This window comes from Polypterus senegalus, chromosome 2, assembly GCF_016835505.1.
Source record: "Polypterus senegalus isolate Bchr_013 chromosome 2, ASM1683550v1, whole genome shotgun sequence".
Lineage (NCBI taxonomy): Eukaryota > Metazoa > Chordata > Cladistia > Polypteriformes > Polypteridae > Polypterus > Polypterus senegalus.
Window position 1 is genome coordinate 316,450,683 of NC_053155.1, and position 12,449 is coordinate 316,463,131.

A 12,449-nucleotide genomic window follows, 5' to 3' on the forward strand; every position below is an offset into this window, starting at 1 on the left:
CCACACCAAGAAGTGCTGGGGGGAAGAGGAGCAGGGACACTCGGAGAGCATCCGGGAGAACAGCCTGCACTTCCGCCATACTGGGGCATGTCCAGGGAGGAGTGCCGGGATACACCTGGAGCCCATCCGGGATGAAATAAAAGGGGCCGTCTCCCTTCATTCGAGGCTGGAGTCGGGTGGAAGCAGGACAAAGCAAGAGAGGAGAGTGGAGGCGGCCCGAAGAGAAGGCATTGTGTGGCCAGGACTGTGTGGGGGTTCGTGTGTGCACTGACTTTATTCTGTATATAATAGTGTAAATAAACGTTTGGTGGTGATTAACAACATGTCTGCCTGTCTGTGTCCGTCAGTCCACAATATATATATATATATATATATATATATATATATATATATATATATATATATATATATATATATATATATATATATATATATAGTGAATACATATAAGAATATATAATATATTGTCGCAGTAGGGGGCGCTATCGCTCCCTTGAACCCTCAGGTACCACGCCAAAACACTAGGTAAAAGTGCAATAATTCTTTTATTATAATAATTATGTGCACTAAGCACTCTCAACTCCACACTATACTCGAAAATAAACACAATAACTACAATAATAAATCAACAATCCTCCACTCCCAGAGGAGTTGCACTCCTACCACCCAGCTCAGCTCACCGTCTGGGAGCTCCCTCAGTCCTTTTATTTTCCCCGACCAACAGTCCACAAGTCCTTATTCCCTTATTAGAGGGAACAGCTTCTGGATATCGGGTCGGATAGTCCACGAGGACTAATATATATTTATGTCCTCAGGTTAAGGGCTCCAAGGGTCCTACAATATCGACCCGATTCGTTCAAATGGGACATCAATTAAGTGAAGGGGAACGAGAGGAGCACGGTCCTTCTTATGAATTTGCCACAATTGACATTCTGGACAAGAAATGCAAAAACGGTGAACCTCCTCGTTAATTCCCGGCCAATAAAATCTGAGCTTAATCCGCTCTAAAGTTTTTTCGGAGCCATATGGCCTCCAAGGAGGTGGGCGTGAGCTAATTCACAAACCTGCCGCCGGTAAGTTTGTGGAATTAACAACAGTTTCCGAACCTCCGCCCCATGTTCTGCGACCCGATATAATAGATCATTTTCTATTACAAAGTGAGGTCCTTGTGGCATGGGCTGATGTGTGCGTTGGCCGTTGACAAGGACTACTGCATTTTTTGCAAATTTTACGGAGTTATCGTTCCACTCCTCCCTTTTAAAAGAAGCCGGTGTTTGTTTAAACTGAAAGTAAATGTCGGAGAGAGGGTCCGGTCTGACCTCAAGGGGAGGGGATTCCTCCCGACTCGTCGAGGCACGGGTGGATGACGTATTTGCCTGCGACGGACCAGGAATCTCCCCGTCCTCCTTGTGGGCTTCTGTATCTCTCTCCGCCGGTTGTGTACACGGCATTGAGACAGCTTTAGACGAGCTATCCCCATCTACAACGAGGCCTAAGTTTTTATCAGGAGTAGTCAATAGTTTACCGCATTTATATTCTGACCAGTCCCGTCCTAGAATCGCTGAGAAGGGAAGATTAGGGTGGATCGCCATGGGATGTTTTTTTAGCGTTCCTCCCTGACTCATGAAACACAGGGCGGTGTCGTACATCCAGAGGTCTCCGTGAATACATTTAATACTGGTCTTTTTTTTAATTCTCTGTCGCGGTAAAACATATCGGCAATCAACAATGGAAATGTTGCTGCCGGATTCAAACAGGGCAAGAAGTTTATAACCATTAATGACTACATATCCTGTATTTAAACACGTCAGGGGGTTGGCAGGAGCACACAAACCATCTCGCCCCCTCCACCTACATCCCGCCTCACTCCCGGGTAGGTTGTATGCCCGGTTGCCCGGGAACTCAGAAACAGGCTCCGATGCATGTGTAAGAGACTTCTTCAGTAGGACGTGATCTCTAGGAAATCCACTAGAGGGCCGTTCTGCTCTCCCAGAGTTTAAGACTGGCTTGGGTGTTTTCAAGAGCTTTATAAGCTCTTCCATTGAATGGAATTCACCCCAGTCCGGCTGGGCAAAGATTTTAGGTAGGCCTTTTAAAAAGAGGAGACAGGCTACCTGTTGCACTATCTGGCAGGTGTTTAATTCAAATGGCCTTAGCCACGCAGCCACCTGCTCCCAGAGGGTCATCGCCTGCTCCTGGACTGATCTCTATGGATCAAGTGTCCAGTTTTTTATTATTTTCACCTGCTGGACTGGGGATAGCCCATATTTATCTGAGACCTCAGTCCCAATGGGCGGCTAAGCTCTCTCCTACGAGAGAACATAATAAGCCCTTTTTGTTTCATCCCCAGAAACCAGCCTACGCCTGTATGTCCCCCTCACATTCTCCATTTGGTAAGTTATACGCCCGGGGTTGTATTTGAGGAGCAGAGCTTGTACTGAGTCCTTCCTGACCCCCAAACGCACCCCTCCCCCAGAAACTCGGCCCCGGTTCTCTCCTTCCTGGTTCATCACCTGTCCAAGTCCCGGTTTCTTCTGGGACTTCATCCTGTCGGCTACGCCACTGTCATAAAAACGAGTCCAAGACATTATAAAGGTTTGGGGCAGCCAACCGTATATTGTTTTTTCCCAGCTGCAAATGGGTTTTCTTATCAAAGAAACGATGTGCATCTCACAGAGTCCAAAACAGAACTGACTTTAGTAGGCCAAGATGGAGGCTTTAAAGGTCTTGAGAGGAAGTGACGTCAAAGGGACTGGAACCAGAAGTGACGTCATTAAAGGGGCCGGCTTCGGAAGTGACGTCATCAAAGGGGCCGGCTTCGGAAGTGACGTCATCAAAGGCGCCGGAACCTTGCAGGATTTCCTGGGAAATGTCTGTAGGGAACTGAGAAAGACAGTCAGTGCACTCCGCTGCCCCCTGGTCGGATGTTTTATTACAATTACTCGAGCCCTTTAGCTGCCTCCTACTCGCACGTGTGTGACAATATATATATATATATATATATATATGTATAATACAATATATAAGAATCCCCCCTTCAAAATATTCTCATTTTTTTTGCTTTATAGCCTTAAATGAAAACACACACAAACCAATATTTCTTCCCAGCTTTACTTACTCAATGCCACCTGTAGCATCCAAGTGAAAAACATCACAGCTACAGTTCAGAAGAATTACAAAAAATCAAAAACAAGACCTGCTGAGATTAATAAAGAACTCCCCTCAATGTCAATGTCATTTTGTTGCCCCCCATTTTGCTTTAATGACAGCGTTGGTGGTCTGCTATCTTCAGATCTTTCCATAGATTTTCACTGTGATTTAGGTCTGGGCTCTGACTGGCCAGACCAGGACATTCACTTTTTTCTCTTTCAGCCACCATGTGGTCAGTTTTGTTGTGTGCTTCGGGTCGTTGGCATGTTGAAAGGTGAATATTCTGCCCATCTTCAACTTTCTGGTAGAGGGTAGCAGGTTTTCCTCAAGAATTTGATAGTATTTTGCCCCATCCATTTTTCCTTCTATCCTAACGAGAGCCCCAGGCCCCCACACAACAGGATGCTGCCCCCTCCATGCTTTACTGTAGGTATGGTGTGTTGTGAACGGTGAGCTGCATTGCTGTACCATTTGGTATCGACGGCCAAATAGTTTGATTTTGGTCTCATCTGACCATAAGACCTTTTTCCACTTTGCATCAGACTCTTCAAGGTGCATTCTGGCAATGCTCAAATAAAACTTCATGTGGCCTTTCCTGAGAAGTGGCTTTTTCCTTGCCACCCTCCCGAACAAGCCACAATTGTGGAGCGCTTGTTAAATTGTTGTCACATGCACACCATTAATGACCACTCTTTGACATTAATTTCCTGTAACTCCTTCAAAGTGGCCATTGGCCTCTCGGTAGCCTCTCTTACCAGTTTCCTCGTTGATCTTCCTTCCAGTTTGGGAGGGTCCTAGTAGTACCAAACACTTCTTTATTATGGACTTCACTGGGCTCCTCGGGATTGATAAAGCCTTTGAGATTTGTTTGTCTCCATCTCCACAACTCTACCCCTGAGATCTTCTGAAAGTGGCCTGCCACCCGTAGTCAGTTATTTGCTGTCAGTTGCTCTACCAAGCAAGGCAATGAATGGACCAGGAACAGCTTCACTAATCCCAGTCATTACAACTGATCACTGGTGGAAGGAAGCCAGTAACTGCAATGGGAATGGTGGGCACTGACACCTGAGTGAGTTTAGGAGAGGGGAGGTCCTTTATTCATCTCAGGATTTCTTGTTTTTATTTTTTAAAATTCTTCTGAACCGTAGCTGCGATATCTTTCACTTTGATGTTGTACATTGCATTGTGTAAGTAAAGCTGGAAAAAATATTGGTTTGTGTCTTTACATTTAAGGCTGTAAAGCAAATAAAAATGGGAATATTTCAAAGTGGGGGATTTTTTCTATACCCACTGTATATACTGGAGAATTTAACTTGACAAATCTGCTCAAACAGGACACATTCAAAAGCGGGGCCTAGGGCGGTTGCCCCACTTGTCACCCCTAAACACCACTCTTGTTCCCTTGGTCCTCAGTCTGGCTGGGTAATGGTCCTGGCCATCCGTCACAAAATACAGAAAAATACTACTGCTAACAAAAATAATTAAATAAATTAAATCATGCATAATGGTTTATAGTGGGATGCCTGGCAGGGAAAAGTGTGGCCATGGGACTTTGATTGTCTTCTTTTCCAAAGGATAGTGGGCCACCACAGAAATGTATTTTCTCCACAAACAGAGTCAGCTGGAGTTTTGCTCTTCTTCTCCTTCATTGTCAAACTGACCGTTAGCCTAATTGTGACATCTGTGAATGTTACACAACAGCGCAGCTTTTCACATTGTTGTACCAGCTAAGCTGATCACCACACTCACAGGTCTGGAACTTAGCACCGACCTCAGCTGCGGTTTTGACTTCTTAACTGGCAGATCTCCACACGTGTCATTTCCTCCTCACTGATCCTCCATCACTGGGTCGTGTGCTGAGTTCCTGTGGTCTGACTGTCTTACCAGACACGGCACAATCTTATCATTCAGTTTTGCTGATGATTCTATCATCATAGGCCTGACCACAAGCAAGAAAAGATTCACCCTCTGCCATAAGGTGTGCCAGGACACACAATCACTCTCTTAATATCAGAAAAGCAAAAGAAGCTGGCAATGGACTTCAAAAAGCAGAACCCACTCGGGTTTCACTCTTCACTGTTCTGACATTTTGTTATGTTGCAGCTTTATGCTAAAGTTTACGTTTTCACTGATCAACTAAAGCTGGAAAAAAATCTGTGGCTCAGGTGCTAGAAGGGGATGTGAACAAAGCTAACATGGAACCAGTTTTTTAATAGATTCCCCTCCCGCCCCGTTCTTCCAACGCCCCGTCTCCCCACACCATCCTCGCTACATCAGCAACTCCTCCCACGTCAACTAGAATTACGAGTGAATAGTCCACCTCTGACCATCAGTATGGACTGTCCATAACTGAAGGCCAGGGGTCTCATACATAAAGCCATGCGTAGAACTCAGGCTAAAACATGGCGTATGCACAATATGTGCGTACGCACAAGAAAAGTTCTACGCACTTCCCCTTTACAAATCCCAACGAATGTGAAAAAACGGTATGTTGTTGTAATACAGATGTCATTAGAACTTTAGAACTCTCTAGACGAGAACAGGTCATTCAGCCCAACAAAGCTTGCCAGTCCTGTCCACTTATTTCTTCCAAAAAAAACATCAAGTCGAGTTTTGAAAGTCCCTAACATCTTACTGTCTACCACACTACTTGGTCGCTTATTCCAAGTTTCTATCGTTCTTTGTTTAAAGAAGTGTTGGCTTACGTGGTGGTATAAGAAACAAAAGCCTGGCGGAGACATTTGAAAGTTCAAGTTCAGAAAGTCACAGAGTGCCGAAAGGGAGAAATCTAAATGGGCAGACATCACAGTCGACGTGCAAAGGCGAGTTGCAGCCCACCATCTGCATATTCCCCTCATGACTACAGACCAGGGACCAAAACGTCTGCAAATCCCCTTTAATGAAAGTCTGCAATGTGCACTTTAATAATCGTAATGTCTGAATTGTTTGATTTGTAGTTTTAAACAGAGGGACAAACATTATGGAGGGTCCTGTAACTGTGGAGTATAATGTTCTCTTTTGTTGGTAGCCCAGGGTCATTAGCAAGGCTTGAAGAGCAGATACTCCAGTGTTTATATAATAATAATAATAATAATAATAATAATAATAATAATAATAATTCTTTATTTTTATATAGCGCTTTTCTCACTTCTCATAAAGCTTTTCATAGTAAGTAGGCGCCATTTGAAGCACCTCCAACGTGAAGCATCCACCTGGATGATGTAACAGCAGCCATTTTGGGGTCAGCATACTCACCACACGTTATCTGCTCAGGTGGTGAACTGGTGAGAGAGAAAGCCAATCAGAAGCAGGGAATGATTAGGGGGCCAGAATGACTGGGCCATGGTGGGCAATTTAGCCTGGGCATCGGGATACACCCTACTCTTTATAATGGAAAAATCTTCCATTATCTATCTGAAACCTAAGTTCTATTCAAATTAAACAAAAATATTCCACCCATCTCTCGCACCCCCAGGTCATTACAATATTTTTTTTTAAGTTTATAGAAAATACTGGATTTCGAAACATGATTTTGCATAGCAAATGCATTTATTCACTGTAAAATGTTTATGAAGAAATACCCTCGACTTGAAAAATACCAGACTTACTCTTTAACAAAAGGAGCTTTAACAAAAGGAGCTTTATTCCCAGTAGGTGCCCTTAATATTAATAATAATAATAATAATAATATTATGGGTGGGTATTATCGGTGGGCTGGCTCCCTAGCCGAGGTTTGTTTCCTGCCTTGCGCCCTGTGCTAACTGGGATTGACTCCAGCAGACCCCCCGTGACCCTGTGTTAGGATATAGCAGGTTGGACGATGACTGACTGACTGACTGAAAATAATAATAATTGTTATTATTATTTCCCAAAGTGCAAGGGAGCTACTTCAACCACCACTAACGTGTAACACCCATCTGGATGATGCGATGGCAGCCATTTTAGTGCCAGTACTCTCATCATACATTAGTTAAGGGGTGAGAGAGATAGCCAATTAGAGATAGAGGGTAATTAGGGGGCCAGAATGACTGGGCCATGGTGGGCAATTTAGCCAGCATATTGGGACACACTCTGCTCTTTATGATTCCCAGGGATCTTTGAAGTCCACAGAGAGTAAGGACCTTTTTTTTTTTACATCTCATTTTTACGTCACGGTGTCCCCATCACTGCCCTGGGATCCACATTTAGACCACAGGGCAGGGTGAGCGCCTCCCGCTGGCCTCACCAACACCCCTTACAACAGCATCCCAAGCTTTTCCTCAATGGTGAGTCCTGAACAAGCTTAGCTTGGGTGAGTGATCTCTTCTGAAGTGCTGGTGGAGTGGCTGCTGGCGTCACTCACTCTCACTCTTGTCTTACTGTATAATAAGAAGCCAACTGCAGCTCGGGTCTCTGAACAGGCTCTGCATCACAATATATAGAAAGTACATAAATAAAATAAATGCTTGTAGTAAATTCCATTGAGAACGGTGCTTCAAACATCAAGACGGAAACAACGAGATTATTCAAGATAAAGAGGCGCTGCGTTCACATGAGATATATTACACATTCAATTATGCACTGCAGGCAGATTACAATTGATATTAAAATAAAAGGTATGAACTGAAATTAACAGTCCATAATTATACGTATAAATCATAAAACACACATACATTATTAGCCTCTTTGAAAAGCAAGACTGCAGCAGAGGTTAAAAAAGTGTTGCATTTGCATGGAGCAAATATCTCTTAAATTATAAATTGCAGTAGACTGCAGTGGATAATAAATGCAGCGTCTTTCAAAAATGTTTTTACGTCTAAGAGTCTCACAGATACGAGCTTACACTGGGACATTTGATTTGTAATTGACACATTCTTGTTGCTGCCGTCCTTACAGTTCTATAGTCTAGTAGCGTACAACCCCACCAGGTTTTGTGCAAAGTATGCAATAAGAACATTGGTCTACAAAAAAATATTTTTTGTTTGCTACTGGGAACTTCAGAGCAGCTCTTTATTACGTTTTTTACACTGATTTCATATATGAAATCGGAATTAAGCTAGCATGTCAGATTTTCTGAGATCCACATCATTGCCGTTTCGACACTTTTGAATATCAATATAATATATCAACACGATATCTGGAGTTTGAACTCTCTTTGTCCCACCAAAATTGTTTTGATATGTTTATTCTGAAAACAAACCAGAAGACGATACCAGAGACACGTTAAGGCATATTCATGTCAATTTACCTCAGTAAGACAACAGTTTTCGAAATGTGTGCTGTGGCAGAATGAGAGCAGCAACAAGCTGTAGAATTAAATAACGGGTTTAATTAACAGCAAGAATCGGCTTCTCATTAAGAAAGCGATTGGAGTGAAATTGGTTGGAGTTTGAAGCCCCAGTTTAGCTGGCCATCTATTGGCTCGTTTCACATCTCATTTCTGCTTGGCTGACATTTAAGGAAGAAAGGAATCAATTCAGAGGGCTGAACTCTTCTAACAGGGCTATTACAGTGATGGGGAAAAAGTTAATTAGCACTGATTAGGAAAAGGGTTAGAATGAAAACCTGCAGCCACTGCAGCCCTCCAGGCCTGGAGATTGCCACCCCTGAGCTAGAAGGACCAAAATAAAGTAATTCCGCGCCAGACCAGGGGGTGGCAGGGTGTGTAGTTCTATAGTCCAGTAGCGTACAACCCCACCAGGTTTTGTGCAAAGTATGCAATAATAACACTGGTCTACAAAAAAAATATTTTTTGTTTGCTACTGGGAACTTCAGAGCAGATCTTTATTACGTTTTTTACACTGATTTCATATATGATAAGCTAGCATGTCAGATTTTTGACATCCACATCATTGACGTTTTGACACTTTTGAATATCATTATAATATATCAACACGATATCTGGAGTTTGGACTCTGTCCCGCCAAAATTGTATTTATGTCAGTTTACCTCAATATAAAAGTGAAGTCAGCATGCCCAGAAATGTTGGAGGCCCTTGCTTTTGCGTTTGTACCGCACATCCGTCTCTCTTTGCAAGAACCAACGGTAGTCACCTATCATGCTTAGATTGAATATTCCCCGATATCAGTTTTCCATCACCTTTATATCTTGATGAAATCTTTCCCTATACTCTTCGCTGACATCACCCAGATTTGGTGGAAAAAAGTCGAGATGAGAATGTAAAACCTGCACCTTCAGTGACCTTCTGACTCCTGTAAGCTGATACGCTTCCAGTAGGTTCTCCACAAGCTCAGAGTTATTCTCTGCTCTGTGACTACCAAGAAAATTCTGGACAACGCACATGAATGAGGGTCCTGATTCAGTGGGCTTCAGTTTCCTTTTGAACTCCTCGTCAAGCATCAGTTTACGGATTTCAGGGCCAACAGAAACACCTTCCTTCATTTTATCTTCACTTTTCTCGAGACCAAACTTATTTCTTAAATTCTGAAAAGCATCGTTGTTTCTGTCCATCGCCTTGACAAAATTATCAAAGTAATGGTGAATCAAACGAACAAAATGTCCTGAAATGCAATGTTATGTTTAACAGTAAAACTGACTACCTGCTGCACCGTCATGTCTGAGTTGTCCCATTATATTTTAGACTCATATAAGACCTGGTAATCAGTAACAAATATTTTTTTCTAATAATTAAAAATGAAATATTTTCAAATACTGCGGTGGGCTGGTGCCTTGCCCGGGGTTTGTTTTCTGCCTTGCGCCCTGTGTTGGCTGGGATTGGCTCCAACAGACCCCCGTGAGCCTGTAGTTAGGATATAGTGGGTTGAAGAATGGATGGATGGATGATTTTTAAATAAAATTAATAATGACCAGGTAAACAACTCACAACTGTTAGTAGTTAGTAGTTAGTGGTGAATTCTTTCAACTCAATGGCATCCCTAGTGGAATAACAACAGTAAACTACATTGCTACAAAATCTTTGCGACAGTATGCGTAAAAAGCCAACGTCAGTGCGAAGGATGAGGCTGCTTCTTTCTCACCAGATCAGAAATTCTCGGGCAGTCTTTGCAAGAATACAACGAAGATCATCTTCTGCAACAAGTCTACTTCTGTATTTAGACTTGATAACCAACAAGCTGGAAAACCTTGTTTCGCAAAGATATGTTGTTGGAAATGGAAGAAGAAGTGCGTAAATCCCCTCAATGGCGTGATGATGTAAACAATTAAAAATAATAAAGTTACGACAATTAAAACATTTGAAAATATTCCGATTCAATTGTCTGCAACATCTATCCTTGAATGACAATTATTGTAAAAAACTAGTAACTACCAATGGAAAAAATGTGTACAATAACAAGTTTTACACATTAGAATAGACAAAACCCATATTTCCAATGGTCTTAGGCGATCCCTGGCAAATCGTCATTCGATGATTCAATGGTTGAGAATCGCTGCTTTAGAGTCATATAAGACCTGGTAATCAGTAATGAATATTTCTTCTGCTAATTAAAAGTTAATGATGTTTAAATAAAATTAATAATGACAAGGTAGGGGTGGCACGGTGGCACAGAGGGTTTGCTTCCCAGGTCCTCCCTGCATGGAGTTTGCACATTCTCCCCGTGTGGGTTTCCTCCCACAGTCCAAAGACATGCCGGTTAGGTGCATTGGCGATTCTAAATTGTCCCAAGTGTGTGCTTGGTGTGTGTGTGTGTGTGTGCGCCCTTTGGTGCGCCGGCACCCTGCCAGGGGTTTGTTTCCTGCCTGCACCCTGTAGTTAGGATATAGTGTGTTGCATAATGGATGGATGGATGGATGGATGACAAGGTAAACAACTTACAGTTGTTAGTAACGTGCGGCAAATTCTTTTATCTCAATACAGTTTATTTTTGTATAGCCCAAAATCACACAGGAAGTGCCGCAATGGGCTTTAACAGGCCCTGCCTTTGATAGCCCCCCAGCCTTGACTCTCTGAGAAGACAAGGAAAACTCCCAATAAAACCTTGTAGGAAAATGGAAGAAACCTCGGGAAAGGCAGTTCAAAGAGAGACCCCTTTCCAGGTAGGTTGGGCGTGCAGTGGGTGTCAAAAGTAGGGGGTCAATACAATACAATATACACAACAGAACAATTCCTTAAGACAGCATAATAAAAATTTTAGAATTACGGTTTAACAGTAGATGATATGACATAATTAGGTTTGATATTTTAGAGTCCTGAGACCTCATCCATCTAGCTGCATCTCCATTTGGCCATGCCACGGCTGAAACGCTGTTCATGAAAGGACCCTCTTTCCCATGATTCCTGTGATCCTCCATCAGGGATGACTTTACCATAGGCAGGCAAACAACTTGGCAAGTGGGCCGTGGCACCAATTGCCACATTTGGGTACCGAGAAAAGAAACAGAATAGGTGAGGGTTAGTATTCAAATATAATTATCATGTTACTTATGTTATAGTGCTAATGACTAACAACAGAGATGCAGTATGTACAGTTAATCAGCAGCTCTAGTCAGGATATGCTAAACTGAAGTAGTGAGTCTTCAGCCGGGATTTAAAGGCTGAGACCGAGGGGGCATCTCTTATGGAAGCAGGAAGACCATTCCACAGTTTAGGGGCCCTGTAACTAAAAGCTCGACCTCCCACTGTTATTTTATTAATCCTTGGAATCCTAAGCAGACCGGCATCTTGAGATCTTAATGTGCTCAGGTTTGTAAGTCATGATAAGTTCAGACAAGTAAGCGGACCTTGGCCATTTAATGCTTTATATGTTAAAAGGAGGATTTTGAAATCTGCCCTAAACTTAACTGGGAGCCAGTGTAAAGATTTAAGAACTGGGGTTATGTGTTCATATTTTCTTGTTCTTGTAATAATTCTTGCAGCGCATTTTGGATTAACTGGAGGCTGTATAGAGAACAGTTTGAACAGCCAGTGAACACCGCATTGCAGTAGTCAATCCTACTAGAGATAAATGCATGAATTAATTTCTCACAATCCTGTTTATTTAGAAAGCCTTAATTTCCTAATATTTTTAAGATGGAAAAAACAGGTTTTGGACGACTTTGTAATATGTGCTTTAAATGACATGCTAGAGTCAAAGATAACTCCTAGATTGCGGGCTGATTCAGTAAAATTAATTGGGATTCCAACTGAGTTAAATGACGACAAAATATTGCTGTGATCAGCGTCATTCCCTCCAACAATTAACATCTCTGTTTTATCTGTATTTAAAGACAAGTAGTTCTCATTCATCCATTCCTTTAATTCACTAACACAACTAATTAAAGACAACATCGGAGAAACTTCATTTGATTTAAATGAAAGGTATAACTGGGTGTCATCTGCATACGAGTGAAAATTAACATTA